The 18238-nt window shown below is 37.9% G+C and overlaps 2 long non-coding RNA genes and 1 gene segment (V, D, J or C); 1 reads left to right on the top strand and 2 right to left on the bottom strand.

Annotated features, from left to right (window-relative positions):
- LOC310729190 overlaps positions 1 to 18238 on the bottom strand; it is a 159883-nt gene that overhangs the window by 57186 nt on the left and 84459 nt on the right. The gene's annotated exons all lie outside the window — the stretch shown is intronic.
- Positions 1 to 18238, top strand: part of LOC310729180 — an 80789-nt gene that overhangs the window by 18456 nt on the left and 44095 nt on the right. The gene's annotated exons all lie outside the window — the stretch shown is intronic.
- Positions 7709 to 8769, bottom strand: LOC310729158 (immunoglobulin kappa constant-like). The segment is given in 2 exons: positions 8656 to 8769; positions 7709 to 8119 (listed from the first exon to the last, which is right to left on the bottom strand).

Raw genomic sequence — 18238 nt, 5'->3', positions numbered from 1 at the left:
AGATAGATAGATAGATAGATAGATAGATAGATAGATAGATAGATAGATAGATAGATAGATAGATAGATAGATAGATAGAACTTTATTATAATTGCATTGTACAGGTACACAGCAACAAAATGCAGTTTGGCATCTACCAGAAGTGCAAAATGTAGCAATTGTGCAAAAGTGCAGATAAATATGTAGCATATTTACAGCATGTGATATATATGTAAGCATATGTACATTGAATAAATATAAAGGCTATAACAGTGCAGAGATATGTGGACATCATTAAGAAGTACAGAAATTGTTCTAAGGCTATGGCATTGAAGAGGAATGTGCCGAAGTGAAAGTTACAAGACAATGGCATTTAAGAAATGTGCAAGCTGAAGAAACAGTATACTAATTATATATATATATATATATATATATATATATATATATATATATATATATATATATATATATATATATATATATATACTTTCCGTGGGCTCACCACCTGCAGGAGGGACCGTGTGCTGTGAGGATTGGGCAGCAGTCGAAGGCGGGGGCCTGCTTAGACTGCTGCCCCCGCGACCCGAATTACGGATAAGCGGGAGAAAATGAATGAATGAATATATATATATATATATATATATATATATATATATATATATATATATATATATATATATATATATATATGGGTGTTTCTTCAACTAGTTGCACTTTTAGCATTGTGAAGTTGAACAAAAAAAACTTGATCAAAAGTTAGGTAACACATTCCCATAAGTTTAAATAATTTCTCTAGTTTTAAGGTCTGTTAGAGGACAAACATGGATTACAAGAGAAACTGTTAATATTTTTCATTTTTTCCGACCTGCAATGAACAAATGTCATTTCCACCACATCTCAATATACAGCTGTTATTAAAAAATAGAATAACTTATGCCACTCAAGAATTGTCTAAGATCATTTTTGTAACTAGTTTTCCAGTTTTTCCACAATGTACATTAATTATATATTTGTTAATGAGATAAATTAACTGCCCTAAGGACCAAATGATGAACTGTACATCTGTCACACTCTGAAATTTTATATTAGATTGGGTAAGAGTTTATTTGAAAATAAATAACTTGAATAATTATACTAAGTAGAGCACAATATCATAAATTGTGGATAAATATTTAATGTGTGATGAGAACTTTTTAAATATTAAAAAGAAATGTGTGGTGATGGAAATGACAGGGTGGTGGTGAAAATGACAATGAATGTAACATGAATGTAGAGAAACAGTAGATATATTTATTAGAAAAATACTTAAACTCATAACAGTCATTAAACAAACTCAGCACTACACTAAAACAGGTGTTGTTGATGTATAAAACTGATTTGTCTCACAGATGAACGGTTACAGTGCATACTGTAAAGAACTGACACAACTGATGAAATCACACTGTTTTTGGTGTAGGCCACACCAGTGTGAAGTGAGGCCTGTTTATGCGAATCACCAAAATGTACAGCTTCGATTTCGCTGCTGTACTTGCAGAGAAAATTCTCTGCAAAGTCAATATGGAGGACAACCTCATCTTCACTCAGATTCTCTTTTAAACCACGAAGAGCAGCATATTGGTGTCTGATGTTATAGACATGTTTTCCAAGTTTTTCTTTTAGTCCTAAGCGAAAGTCCTCAAGCAAAGTATGCAAAGTACCTGTAACCTTCTCTTTAACTGTTAAATGGACTGTGAATTTTTCTTCACTACCATCTTTCTTTTTCTTCAGTCTCTCCTCAGCTTTTCCCTTCCACTCATACCAAAATGTTTGGGTCACAGGGTCAAAGGTTGAGATTTCCAATTCTTTGGCTTCACAAACGGTACATTCCCTGTACATACATTGCTTGGTATAGTTTGGCAAACAGCACAGGGATAAAATCAGATCTTCAATGTTGCTGCTTTTAATGACTTTATGATAAAGCAGCTTGTCTGCCATACTCTGCAGATTGGCATGTGTCTTGCAGAGGCAAGTGTCTCAATCCTTAACTGTGGGCTTTACAATCCAAAACGGACGTCTCTTACAGAACTCACTGTTAGAAATTTTGATGTCAGGATACTCCTTTCTAAACTTCTTATGGAGTTTTTCCAGAGGCTCATTCAGAAATCTTTTCTGTCTTTTTGTCTTTTTCTTGGTCACAGTGTCCTTCTTTCCAGTTGATGCTCTGCTATTTTTATCTCTTTCTAAGAATTGTTAAATTTTTTCTTCTGTGGCTGGGCTAATGCTTTTCTTTTGTTTCTTCCGTGTGTAAGTAAATGCTGTTGTCCTTTTTTCGTTACTTCTCATTCTTCTGGGTGAAAAGCCAAATTCCCTTGGGGCCATTTTCAGTAGTCGATACTTCTTAAGGACTTTTCCTGCCATTATTTTGGAAATGATGTGTTTGTCGCTGTCTGAGTGGAGATTTTTATATCTGTCTATCAATTCAGTGATCAGAGCGGTGTAAAAAACTAAAGTTCTTCGTAGAGTGCTACGTGCTGTTACCATTTGCCGTTTGGATTTTGTATTAGGAGAGTCAGCCTGCCTAATTTTTTTCCTCAGTCTCATATACGGCTGGCAGTATTTCTGTGCCTTTCGCAAAGCTTTCTCAAGCTTGGTGTTACTCTCATACAATGCTGCATTTTTGTCGGTTTCTTGCTACCCTTTTCCTTCCCCTCTGATTTTGGGATTGAGATTGGGCAGAAGGTGGTGTGGGGGTCAGGTCAACATCCTGTTCTGGCTGCAAGACAACATCAGGAGAGTGTGGCGGTGTGGTGGTGGAAAGGTAGGCCTGCATTGTGAGGGTTTTTTTTTATCTCCTCTCGTCTATTTCTTTGATTGATTCTCCATTGTCTCCTTTGTTTGCGTTGCTCCCGCTTTGACAGATATGCAATTGCTTTTACTACTCCTTTTTCCTTTTTCCTCAGGTATCTCTCCCTGTCTCTTTTAAGTCTCTCTTTATATTTTATAGGGTCAGCTTTTATTTTGTCCCTATAGACCTGTGACCTTTCTTTTGTTGTCCTAGGTGGCATCTTAAAAATAAATAAAAAATAAATCAATTAATATAAAAGTAATATAATTTAGAAATAAAATATTATAATATATTGGGAGAGTGGTGGCTCCAGCGGTTAAGGCGCTGGGTTGCCGATCGGAAGGTCGGGGGTTCGAGCCCCGGTATCGCCAAGCTGCCATTCTTGGGCCCTTGAGCAAGGCCCTTAACCCTCTATGCTCCAGGGGTCCCTTACGAGGGAAATATCAAGGTCCGTGACGTTGGGCCGCCTTCCAGTGGGCTCACCACCTGCAGGAGGGGCCGTAAGGGACGGTGCTGTGAGGATTGGGCAGCAGTCGAAGGCGGGGGCCTGCTTAGACTGCTGCCCCCGCGACCCGAATTACGGATAAGCGGGAGAAAATGAATGAATGAATGAATATTATAATATAAATATAAAAAGTATTATAATATATTATAATATAAAAAGTATTATACAAATTTACTCTCACAATCCATATCAATTGTACTTTTTAACCATAAATGTAATTTCCACCACATGCTGTCTTTTCCACCACAGAGGGCAGTGTGGTGGAAATGACTGTGGTGGAAATGACATTTCTGTAGTTTTTTGTGAAAAAATGGAAGATAGCTTCACTGATTAGCTTTGAATTAATACTTAGCATGTGATGTATACAAAATACTCTTATTTTACTTAAAGTTTTTAGCTTTTTAAAAACACCCTTGAAGGTACAGCATGTTTGGAAATGACGTAGAATAAATATATTAACTGGTCTAGCAATATCTCCCTTGATTTTTCTTCATTTGTTGTTGATGAAAATTAAAAATTCCCTCCAAGTCCATCATGTGCTCTGATGTCCCTGAATGTTTCCATAGACAAAACCTAAACAATCTTTCACACAAGCTTTTTAAAGGGACATAACAGCATTGTGGTGGAAATGACACCAATACTGTGTGACAGCTATTTTTTGTATAAAAAGTAATATTGACATTAGTCTCAGATTAATTACTATAATGTATTTTAATTATTTGACTAGTGTTTAATTCAGGTACATTAATAGTTACCAAATAAGTCATATTTTTAAAATATTTTTTTTAATTGTTGAAGTTTAAAAGTCTGGGTGTGCGACAAGGAGAAAACAGTGATTTTGGCACCTATAAGGAGGTTGGAAAGTATGAAAAAATCATAATAGAAAGGTAGTAAATTTTTTTAAAGGTGTTTTTATTGATAGTTTGACAAAGAAAAAAATATATACATGAATGTGAAATGTTGGATGTTGGGCAGAATGTTGGGCAGAATGTACAGTAGAGATATAAAGATAAATATAGATAAGATAAAAGTGATACATATAGATAAAAGATAAAGATACATATAGATAAAAAATAGTGCAGATGTAATGAGGTATACTATGTAAGATATACTATGTGGTATGTACATGTATAGTACAGAGATTATATACATCTCTGTACTCTGTGTTTTGTTTTGTGTTTAGTTTTTTAGTGATCTAGCGGTGTATTGTAGAGTTGTGTAGTAGTGTACAGTAGTGTGATGGTGGATGGAAAAAAGCTGTCCCCGAACCTGCTGGTTCTGGTGCGTAAGTTCCTGTATCTCCTTCTTGATGGAAGGAGGTTAAACAGTTTGTGACTGGGATGTGAAGAGTCCTTGATAATGTTGTGAGCTCTGCGAAGACATCTGCTGTGGTGAATATGCGTTGGGCAGTTTTCACCACCCTTTGCAGGGCTTTACTTTCACACACAGTGGAGCCTCCGTACCATACAGTGATGGAGTTGGTCAGGATGCTCTCAATGATGCAGCGGTAGAAACGCGTTAAAATCCCTGGGGACAGATGAGATTTCTTGAGACTTCTCAAGAAGTACAGGCGTTGTTGTGCTTTTTTAACCAGGGCTGAAGTATTCTGCTGCCATGACAGATCCTCAGAGATGTGAACTTCCAGGAATTTAAAGCTGGAGACTCGCTCTACCTCAGTTCCATTGATGTTGAATGGTAGATGTCTCCTGCTGTTGGATTTCCGAAAGTCCACAATGAGCTCTTTAGTCTTTGTGGCGTTGAGGGTCAGGTTGTTGTTGGCACACCATGATTTTACATCACGCCACAGCCGATCATCCGTCTCCATACCCCCCTGTCCTCTACATCTTCCTCTTTAAAACCAACTACCTGTATGTCTTCCCTCACCACATCCATGAACCTCCTCCTTGGCCTTCATATTTTTCTTCTTCCTGGTGGCTCCATCCTCAGCATTCTCCTACCGACATACCCAATGTCCCTCCTCTGCACATGTTCGAAACAAAATGTCCTACATGCGCTGTCCCTCTAATAAACTCATTTCTAATCCTGTTCATCCTCATCACTTCCAACAAAAACAAAAATCTTCAGCTCTGCTACCTCCAGCTCCACCTCCTGTCTTTTACTCAATGCCACTGTCTCTAAACCATACAACATTGCAGGTCTCACCACAGTCCTATAAACTTTCCCTTTCACTCTTGCAGATACTCTTCTATCACAAATCACTCATATTTGATGTACGGCATTAATGGGGTAAAATGTGTATTAACTACATCGAGGCCATCAGGTGTCTTTATCACGAATAATCAGGTAAACATATTATAAGAAAAGCAGGACATTGCAGTGATACACACACATAACACATGTTTGATGATAATTAAGTAATCTTTGTAACTGTCTCCTTTTACTGGGTATCACAAAGCAGTGAAATGAAAGAGATTTATTTTTATGAAGACGACTGAATGATCCTCTTTTTCCCAAAATAGAGCACCACTTTCACCAGATGTTCAACTTTCTTCAGCCAAACTCACTGAAACACAACACACAGCACTGAATGTTCAGCTAAACACACTCTCTCATCACACTGATAATGACTACTAACTCTAATAAAACACACCCAATGTCCAAAATGAAGCTTTACTTCAGCAGAGCAAAACTACAGGAAGAGCAACAGGACAGTGAAGAGAGTAGACAGGAATATCAGCATTGTGTAGAATTGAAACTCTATTGTAGATGGATGTGTGAGCAGCTCAGTGTTTAATTCTATCTTGGAGCTGTTAGTCTTCACACTGGCTCTTTCTGAATGTGACCAGATGATTGACACTGTCATGGGAGACGGTACAGACAAACTCCTCCCCCTTTTCCCAGAGCGCTTTGCTGAGGGTCAGGGTGCTGCTTTGTTTGTGTAATCGCTCTTCTTCTGTTCTTCAGGGCTGGTTAGAACCTCTACATTCACCACTGAGCCGTCCACTGTCCAGCTCACTGTTGCCCCCTGTGGAGAGTAGGCAGACAGCAGGTAGAGCAGCGAGGCCGGTCCCTCAGAGAGCCGTAAAGACGATGGATGGAGCAGAGACACAGAGGGCTTCACAATGGGACCCTCTGGAGTAAAAAAAACAACAACACATATTTACACGCACATACACAAAATTTCCTCATTAATGCTTTTTCACATCTCTGCAATTCAGTAGAACTAATCAGCAGGAGAACATTTACGAGCTACTCTTTATATTGTGAAGCAACTCGGACTTCAATCAGCTTTATTCTGTTTAAGTCGCTTCTTACTGATGTTTCATAAACAGTGCTCCCTGTGTAATAGTAGGAAATAAATCTGATGACAGAAATGTTCACTATTTAACACAAACACACAGCAGCATCTGTCTGTATTTTCCATCAGCACAAAGACTTCAGAATAATGTACACAACACTGCAGATATGAACCAGTAAACAGGTTTCCACTCACCAACACAAACACACTGGAGATTTATTACATTTTCTGTAATAAGCCAAGGAAAAGGCATATGAGGAGCTTTATGAGAAGTTGGACACTATGGAAGGAGAAAAGGATTTGTACCGATTAGCCAGGCAGAGGGACCGAGCTGGGAAGGATGTGCTGCAAGTTAGAGCAATAAAGGATGGAGATGGAAATGTGTTGACTAGTGAGGAGAGTGTGTTGAGAAGACGATTGGAATATTTTGAGCAGCCGATGAATAAGAGAAATTAGAGCGCATGAAGGGTGGATGATCTGGAGATGGTGAAGCAGGAAGTGGATGGGATTAGTAAGGAGGAAGTGAGAGCAGCATTTAAAAGGATGAAAAGTGGAAATATGGTTGTACCTGATAACATGCGTAGATGCTTGGAGAGGTTAAGGAGAGATGGCAGTGGAGTTTTTAACAAGATTATTTAACAAGAATTGTGGAATTGTAGTTGTACTTTATTCAAATAGTTTTTAGTTTGAATTATAAACTCTGAGGTCATCTTCTTTCATTTAAATTTTTATTGTTTTGTTTAGTTTGTTTTCTGGTATGTACTATAGTTGTGTAAATTCTTGTTTTATCTTATTAGTTTATTCTATTGTAGTATTTTTAATAGTAATTATGGTATTATGCAAATTTGATGCAGAAAGAGCAATAAGATGTGAAAGTGATCCACCTCGAACCAACACACACACACACACACACACACACACACACACACACACACACACACACACACACACACACACACACACACACACATTTGGATGCAACACTCTGATTCCCAGAACAGTTAACTGCTTTCAGCAGATGTTTCTGGTTCTTCATCCAAACTCACTCAAGCACAACACACAGCTCTGCACTCGACCTGCTGTAAAGGTGCAGTTCCAAATCACTAACAAAGACACTTCACTACTGAAAAAGGAGACATGATTTCCAGATTGAAGCTTTATTTCAGCACAGCTACACCACTGACACCACCTCAGACTGCTAAGCATGTGTTAAAGTTTACACTTGAATTCTAGTGGTCTTCACAGCGGCTCTTTCGGAACGAGGTGATCTGAGTGGTGTCGTGGTGGGAGACGATACAGCCGAACACCTCGGCCTCTTCCCAGCGTTCTTTGCTGAGGGTCAGAGTGCTGCTGCGGCTGTAGACACCGTTCTTCTGATCTTCTGTGCTGGTCAGAACACCTTCGTTCACCTCGACACCGTCCACGGTCCAGCTCGGCAGCGCCCCCTGTGGAGAATAGTCAGAGAGCAGGCAGAGCAGAGAGGCCGAACCCTCAGAGAGCTGCAGAGAGGAGGGAGGGAGCAGAGACACGGAGGGCTTCACCATCGGTCCAGCTGGAGACCAAACACACACAAAAACACAAACACACATAATTATAGTCATGATAATATGAACTCTATCACACTGAACATGGTGATATTTGGTAATTCAGTGTAAGAACTGTAAAGCAGATGCAGTAGTTTATCTGCACATCCATAACAGAACACATTTCTAATAACATCATCCAACCAAACTGCAGCTCAACAAAACAACCTTCATCTTCTGAACAAGTTCATAACAACACATTGTTCTTAAAAAACAATCACATCGGAGTAAAGTTGTTTTTGTGCATTTTTGTAGACGATTTTGAACAACAAAAAGAAATAACGAAATTAAATAAAATTTACCATTAATATGAAAAAGACATGACTCCTAAATAATTAAAAAAATTACACATCTCTTCACATCACATTTCTCTATTTTATGGAAAATATCTATTTATTTATGAGAATGCCACATTTTTATTTTGTAGTAAATCTGTATCTTCAGTATTTACATTGTGTAATAAAACTAATGAATCCATGAGCTTTTAGTAAAAGTGAGCACTTACTTTTCATAATGAGTTTTGTTCCTCCACCAAAAGTCCACCACAGTGATACATTCTAATAAAAGTCGTACAAAAACCTCTGTTACACTACAGTGAACCTAAACACACACACACACACACACACACACACACACACACACACACACACACACACACACACACACACACACACACACACACACACACCTCTCAATCTTGAGCTTATAGTATGCACTATAAAAGACTGGAGGTAAAATAACATCAAATCATGGATTAGTGAGGAGATTTGTCTCTATAGTCAGTAACACAATATAAATAATACATAAAGATAATAAAGAATAATGTTATAATGCTCGTCTCCCTAAAAATCTCCTCTTTAGTCAGTCTGAATCCTGATTAATTATTGAATTAAAGTGAGAGCCTGAACTTCTGTCATTTCTCTACATGCACTTGTAAATTCTTGATATTTTCCTGGAAATCCCCCATTGTGACTGAGTGTGAGAATGACAGTAAGATTGGGGGAATGTGGTAAATACGTTTCCATACTTAGAGGACACTTTGCATTGGCAGCACATGCTTCAGTGCTCTGGGAGTGTTTATAGCGCTGTGACTTTCACACTTCATGACTGAGAGCTGCTGCTACAGAAACTTCACCCACAGCTACCATGACTTTGATCCCCGTCTTCATCTGGACACTGATCCTCTGGACTCAAGGTCAGACACTGCTTCATATTTTATCTCTACAATGATGTGTTCATACAAATACACATATTGTTTCTGTTCTAATATTTCAGTTTCATGCTGCATTATTGTGTATTTTTACAGAATGCAGAGGTCAAGCAACAGTAACTCAGACTCCTGCAGTGAAATCTGTTCTTCCAGGAGAAACAGTCACCATCAACTGTAAAACTAATCCCCAGGTTTATCAAGGCTGGGGTTATCAACCTTTAGCTTGGTATCAGCAGAAATCTGGAGAAGCTCCTAAACTTCTGATCAAAAAAGCAAATGAATTACAGTCGGGGTTTCCAGCTCGTTTCAGTGGCAGTGGATCTGGATCTGATTTCACTCTGACCATCAGTGGAGTCCAGACTGAAGATGCAGGAGATTATTACTGTCAGAGTCGGCATGAAATCACTGGCTACTGGTTCACACAGTGATATAGAGTCGTACAAAAACCTCCCTCAGTCAGATAGTAGAGAAACTGCACTGCTGCAGCTGGGAGCGACTGCAGGTGCTGAGTTGGAGGATGTGATACGACACAATGACACTTTGTGGAGGAGAAGAACCACATCACACTAACACACACCTCACATAACAAATAATTACACCACACTACACACTCCATCACACCACACTGCAGACACACATAAAATAATATCTTTTTTAGGGATTTATCTAGATGATCTATATTTTAATAATATTATTATAATATTTTTAATATATTATTAGACTCTAAGGATGTGTTTTTATGAAGACAAAGCAATTTATTTCTGTATGTCACTCTGGATAAAAATATTTTCGTTGAATGATCTAAATGTAAATATGCTTGAGAGAGAGATCATTACTACTTCCTGTGTTTTCCTGTCCTTCAGGTCGTCCTTCTTTCTGCTGCTTTATTGAGTCAAGTGAGATATAGCATGGAGTCGTGTCTCTAATATTGATTGCTTTCTTCACCTGATGACTCAGCTGTCACAAGATCATTGTTTCCATCAATCGCTGTCACTACAGTTGTTTCTGGCCTTTAGTGAGAAAACAATTTAGATTTTATTTAGTTTTATATGTAAATGTTATATGTAAGTAAAGGTATGAACACTAATCTAAACCTAATCAAAACAACAACCACTAATCCCATAATTCCCACAAATTCTATGCTTATAGTTTAAATGAATTGATTGGTTGATATTGTCTGATGCATATCTAATGCAAATCTGTTGTTCATGCATTTTTTGCTTGTTTAAAACTATCAGTCGAACTTCTGCTGTTTTTCAGAAAACCTAAAATTATGGCTGCTAGAAACTACATTTCCCAACAACACATACTGTCATGTTCATGTTCAGCTGAACACAACACAATTGTCCACTCCAAGCAAATGTATGTTTGTAGAATTCAAGATTTAAATCTGTATTAAGTTTGTAATCTTGCGTACCAGTGTAGATCTATTCATTGCTAGAGACTCAAAGCACTTTTGTATGTTGCTCTGGATAAGGGCGTCTGCTAAATGCCCCAATTGTAATTGTAAATGTATCGAACGGCCTCAAATCCCAGTTTCAGACCATTTAGCACAATAAAATCCAGAAGAGATTTTAAACATAAAAATATTATACATGAAAAAATAAATTTGTCCAACAATCATATAAAAAAATAACTAAGATCTACATAATTATATGCAGAATATACACGGCTGTCATGTCATGTGACAAATGAATGAAAGACTCTGACTGGAGAAGAGAATTAGGAGGTGGATTAATCATTTCTGATTCCTGTACAGAACCCACTGGGTTTTCACGTTACACATGCAACACATACTGTATAAATAACTGTCTGAGACGAGTCGTTTGTCGTGAGTCATATGAAAGAAAAATTCTAAATAAATGACTCGTTTATGAATGACTCATCATTAACATGCTGTGATTTGGACCTCCAGAAGTGACTGGGATTAGGATTATGTGTAGTCCATTACTTACTCTGCAAATACAGTGGAAGACTCTTACAGGATATTTAAATTCATGTATTTCTTTTTCTAATTTCTAATTTAATTTGAACAGTTTTTAGCCTAGGAAATAGTTTATGTGCATTCCGAGTTTTATTTATTTATTTGGTTGGTTGGTTGTTGATTTTTTTCCTTGTTGGGTATAGAACTGTGTACATCTGTAAGGTCACATTGGAAAATTTCACTCCAGGCCACTAGAGTACACCCTCGCACACATGTCAAATTTCGTCTTTTTTATTGTATGTGCCAATTTCTGCTTCGATTTGCACACTAGTTTAGTTTTGATCATAAGTCACAGTATTAATATTCTGCATTTTTACTTCATCTTTGTTGAAGTATTAAGTTGTTAAGTTGTAAATTGTTTAAAATTTCATTAAGTGAGTATTGTTGATGAGTTATTTGGTTTTCATGCCACTATCCTTAGCCTAGCATATTTTATGTCTTATTTATTTATTTATTTATTTATTTATTTATTTATTTATTTATTTATTTGTTCTAATTTTCCCTTATAAATGTACTGGATTTTATTTGCTTCTTTGCTCAGCAGATACCATCCATGTAACAAAGCTCTTGTTTTGCCCTGTGCCTACTTGAGTGTGGATCTGTGTGCAGTATCTGTGTCTATCAGTGCCTTGACTTTTATTAGGGATAATGATTACAAGTTAAAGATCCAAAACTAAAAAAGCAGTAGATGTTTCATTCTGATCAAGGTTCATGTTTTGCTTAAATTCCGGGATTATGGGATTAACAGAGATTAATAGGATTTAATGCAAATTCTGAGCAGAAAGAGAAATATGATGTGTAATAATTTGAAACACACACACACACACACACACACACACACACACACACACACACACACACACACACACACACACACACACACACACACACACATTTGCATGAAAAGCTCGGATTCCCAGAACAGTTAAACACTTTTAGCAGATGTTTCCTGTCCTTCATCCAAACTCACTCAAGCACAACACACAGCTCTGCACTCGACATGCAGTAAAGGTGCAGTTCCAAATCACTACCAAAGACACTTCACTACTGAAAAAGGAGACATGATTTCCAGATTGAAGCTTTATTTCAGCACAGCTACACCACTGACACCACCTCAGACTGCTAAGCATGTGTTAAAGTGTACACTTGAATTCTAGTGGTCTTCACAGCGACTCTTTCGGAACGAGGTGATCTGAGTGGTGTCGTGGTGGGAGACGGTGCAGCCGAACACCTCGGCCTCTTCCCAGCGTTCTTTGCTGAGGATCAGGGTGCTGCTGCGACTGTAGACACCTTTCTTCTGATCTTCTGTGCTGGTCAGAACACCTTTGTTCACCTCGACTCTGACCACAGTCCAGCTTTGTAGCACCCACTGTGGGGAACAGTCCGAGATTAAGCAGAGTAGAGACCCGAACCTGCAGAGAGCTGCAGAGAGGAATTAGGGAGCATAGACATGGAGGGTTTCGGTATCGGTCCATCTGGAGATCAAACACACACACACACACACACACACACACACACACACACACACACACACACAATTATAGTCATTTTAATGTGAACTCTTTCACACTGAACATGGTGATATTTGGTAATTCAGTGTAACAGCTGTAGATGCAGTAGTTTATCTGCACATCAACAACAAAATGCAATTGTAATAATGTCTTTGCAATCAAACTGTATCTAAACAAAACAACCTCCATCTTCTGAACAAGATCAGAACCAAACACACTGTGCTTCAATAACAATTTTACCACAGTTAACTTTTTCTTGTTCATTTTTGTAGCTCTTAATCATTATTTATTGATAAGTGATTGGATTTAACTCTACAGTCAGTAACATAAAATACATGATGCATAAAGACAGTAAAGAATAATGTTATAATTCTGGTCCCCTTAAAATCTCATCTGAAGTCAGTCTGAATCCTGATGGAATTAAAGCGAAAGCCTGAACTTCTGTCATTTCTCTACATGCACTTGTAACCTTTTGATATTTTCCAATGACAGTAAGATTGGGGGAATGTGGTAAAGACGTTTCCATACTTAGGGGACACTTTGCATTGGCAGCACATGCTTCAGTGCTCTGGGAGTGTTTATAGCGCTGTGACTTTCACACTTCATGACTGAGAGCTGCTGCTACAGAAACTTCACCCACAGCTACCATGACTTTGATCCCCGTCTTCATCTGGACACTGATCCTCTGGACTCAAGGTCAGACACTGCTTCATATTTTATCTCTACAATGATGTGTTCATACAAATACACGTATTGTTTCTGTTCTAATATTTCAGTTTCATGCTGCATTATTGTGTATTTTTACAGAATGCAGAGGTCAAGTCACAGTAACTCAGACTCCTGCAGTGAAATCTGTTCTTCCTGGAGAAACAGTCACCATCAACTGTAAAACTAATCCCCAGGTCTATCAAGACTGGGGATTTCAACCTTTAGCTTGGTATCAGCAGAAACCTGGAGAAGCTCCTAAACTTCTGATCAAAAAAGCAAATGAGTTACAGTCTGGTGTTCCATCTCGTTTCAGTGGCAGTGGATCTGGATCTGATTTCACTCTGACCATCAGTGGAGTCCAGACTGAAGATGCAGGAGATTATTACTGTCAGAGTTTCCATTATATCAGTAGCACCAACCTGTTCACACAGTGATATAGAGTCGTACAAAAACCTCCCTCAGTCAGATAGTAGAGAAACTGCACTGCTGCAGCTGGGAGCGACTGCAGGTGCTGAGTTGGAGGATGTGATACACACAAACACACAAATTCCTATTTAACAGACACAAATCTTGTGTCTTTTACATTGATTTGTGTCTGTGATTAATTTCTTGGTCTTGAGATTTTTTGGGACCAGAACACAAATTAAATTTAGCACTTTGCTTAACTGGTCAGAAAACTACTGACTTCATAAATATGAGATGTGATTATTTCCTACAGAGCATTTTTTATGTTTTGAGCATATAGCATTAGGTATGCGACCGAGTTTTTTTTAGTAAAGTGAACATTTCAGCCTAGAGAATGTACTGTGAACTGAATATTTAGTATTATAATAAGTCATGAAAAGACTTTATAATATTAACATCTGTGTTTAATTAAAATTATTATAAATCATATTGCACTAAAGAGTGAAAACCAAGAAACTTTGATTATGTGTATAAATATATTTAAAATATTATTTAGGTCTTGTGTGCACTAAGAACATGGAGGTTTTCAGGTGTCTTTCTCATGAATATTCAAGTTCTATAACAGATACTGAGACAGATGCAGTGGTGATTTGTGTATGATGTGCATCATCAATAATGTAAAGTAATCGTGTTTACTGATTCAAAGGCTTTTATTAATAATTAAAAACAGAACTTTACAGGGATTCACACACTTTACACATATTAAGGTGATAATTAAGCAGAAGAGCTAAGGAGTGTGGGAGCTTCTCTTGCTGCAGCATTTTCACACTGGATGGGTGACACCTACACACACTTACACACAGTTTAGACAGGAACGGATATCTGTCAATCTCTCAGTCTTCATTTCAGCTCACTGTGTGTTTCACTTCACTTTATATCTTACAGAGCAGAACTGAGTTCAGTGGAGCATCACAAACGTTTCACCTTCAATTCAATTACTTTTATGTTTTAGATCTATAATGATTTCTATTATAGTTACTGCATGTGGAAATTGAATGGTAGTGATAATTCACTAATCATAAACATCAACAAAATTCAATACAAACAGTCTCTAAGATTTCATTGTGAATTCAGTGAAACATGTCACAGTAATATACAGAATGAAGTCCATTTTGTTTCATTTAAAATAAAATGAGCTGCTAACACTATAATCTGATGGGTTTTGACATCTAATATCAACGAAAAAATGAGTAACAGAAGAATATTGACATGACAAATAATAAGAATAAAGTGCATTTGAAGAAAAAACAAACTCTATATTTTTCATAGTTTATCTCACTAATCAGAAACACACTTCGTTTCAGTCATTAATCTAAACACACTCCATTTCACTCCATTAGTGAACAGGGTACTTACGGCCAACAGACAGTTTGGTTCCTCCACTAAATGTGATCCACACTGATCCAAACAGGTTCAGTGTCTGTATAAAAAACTCTGCTGCTCTAAACTCACTGCTCTCTCCATCATTTACACGTCTTATTACAAAATAGATACACAACACCAACTTCTGTTCACATCAGCTGATCTCTACACACACTTTCTGCCTGCTTTAATTCCTTTTTACTGATTTTTCTTCAGAAACACTGAGATGAATCAATAAAAACTGAAGATTTAGCAAGTGTGTAAGACACACAAATACATCACACAAACTAAAAGCTGAAAAGACACAAAATGTAGATATGCAGATGTACAGGTTTTACGCATAATGCCTCAGTGTAACCACTTGATATTTTCCATCAAATCTCCCATTGTGACTGAGTGTGAGAATGACAGTAAGATTGGGGGAATGCAGTAAAGACGTTTCCATACTTAGAGGACACTTTGCATTGGCAGCACATGCTTCAGTGCTCTGGGAGTGTTTATAGCGCTGTGACTTTCACACTTCATGACTGAGAGCTGCTGCTACAGAAACTTCACCCACAGCTACCATGACTTTGATCCCCGTCTTCATCTGGACACTGATCCTCTGGACTCAAGGTCAGACACTGCTTCATATTTTATCTCTACAATGATGTGTTCATACAAATACACGTATTGTTTCTGTTCTAATATTTCAGTTTCATGCTGCATTATTGTGTATTTTTACAGAATGCAGAGGTCAAGCAACAGTAACTCAGACTCCTGCAGTGAAATCTGTTCTTCCAGGAGAAACAGTCACCATTAACTGTAAAACTAATCCCCAGGTTTATCAAGGCTGGGGTTATCAACCTTTAGCTTGGTATCAGCAGAAACCTGGAGAAGCTCCTAAACTTCTGATCATTAAAGCAAATGAATTACAGTCGGGTTTTCCAGCTCGTTTCAGTGGCAGTGGATCTGGATCTGATTTCACTCTGACCATCAGTGGAGTCCAGACTGAAGATGCAGGAGATTATTACTGTCAGAGTGTTCACTGTCCTAGTAGCTGCGTGTTCACACAGTGATTTAGAGTCGTACAAAAACCTCCCTCAGTCAGATAGTAGAGAAACTGCACTGCTGCAGCTGGGAGCGACTGCAGGTGCTGAGTTGGAGGATGTGATACGACACAATGACACTTTTTTGGCTTATTGATTTATTTATATTTACTACCTCGATGTGAACAAACTTATCCTCCATTTCTGTGCAGATAAATACACTCACGCACGCACGCACGCACGCACGCACGCACGCACGCACGCACGCACACACACACACACACACACACACACACACACACACACAGAGCTTTAAAGAAATAAATGGAATCTGTGTTTACATTTTAAAATTATAAATTAGTCCCTAAATGTATCCATATTTTTTATCCTTTATGAGCAAGTCAGCCATGAAGTGGCAAACCAAACTCCTTGACATGATTTGAAGAAGAAACCATGTGATGATTTAAACTCAAAAAAGTAACCCTTTCTCATTTAGCTGACAAAGAACAGCAATTTATAATACTTCAATCATTGTTGAGGATATCAACTGATGGTCCACTGATGAAAACTCTGATATAAACCTGCTCATGGTGATTGTAGTCCTAAGCAATTGTAGCAAACAGTTTATATTAATTACAGTCCAGATCCATATAATGGTTCTTGTGTTTAACCCTCTGCTGTAACCTCATGTTTATGTGGAACCATCAAGAGGTAGGGTATCAGGATGAATCAGGCAGGTCCAGAAAGAAAAATGGGACAAAATCACTGTAACATTAAGATCATGTTTAACTTGGAATGGAAGGGGGGAGGAAAAAGAGAGAAAGAAAGAGAAAGTGACAGGAAGAGAGAGGGAAACATGGATTATTAGGATTATTATCCTTATTGCTACATAATATTTAAGGACAAAATGCAGTATGAGTAGAGTGCAAGTAAGGACACTGGCAGGACTACAATAGCTATGACAGCATAACTAAAAGGGACAGCCAGAAGGTAACAGAGACATGAGAGATCCCTTTAATGACAGCCCACCACAACACTGACAAAAAACTTGAATGAACGCATGAAAGTGGGGGTGGAGGGGGATATCCATACATCCCAGTCAAATAAAACAGTTTATAAGTCAAGTAAAATAAAGTAAAATAAAGTAAACTATAACAATGATCCCTCCAGATCTGCTCCTTTACCTCTCTTTCCTGAGAGAAACCTATTACAGTTTTTCTCAAATGCTAAAACACATTTCACAAACGTTTCCTCCATGTTCCCCAATGTCTCAACACCCTTTTCTAAAGCTACATAAACACAACCACACCTTCTCACTTCAAAACTCAAACTTTCACACCAAAAGAGCAGCTCGAAGCTTTCAAAAATGTAAACACTATACACATCATTACACACTACAACAAAACAATTGAAAACACAATGCTCAATTTGTGAGAAGGTTCTTTGTTTCATAACTGCCAATGCATATTTTTTAAACTTTACAATAATGGATGTTCTTAGATCTCTGCAGAGGATTAGGCATTTAGATTTGAGAGTTTCATATGAAGAGTATAAATCTATAGTAAATTCTACTGTAACACAACTCAATGCAAAAACAGAATCTATTGCACACAACAGTACTCTTAAAAACATGATCAGGGTGTGAATTTTTGTATTTACTTTATTCACACCACACACACACACACACACACACACACACACACACACACACACACACACACACACACACACACACACACACACACACCACAATCACTGTGCGGCATCATGTCGCTGAGCTGCATCGGGCCACATCACCTCATCCACATCGCAGGCTATAT

This window comes from Silurus aristotelis (assembly GCF_946808225.1).
Source record: "Silurus aristotelis genome assembly, chromosome: 7".
Classification (NCBI taxonomy): Eukaryota; Metazoa; Chordata; class Actinopteri; order Siluriformes; family Siluridae; genus Silurus; species Silurus aristotelis.
Note: the sequence above shows the minus strand (reverse complement) of the source record. Positions and strands in the feature narration are given on the sequence as shown.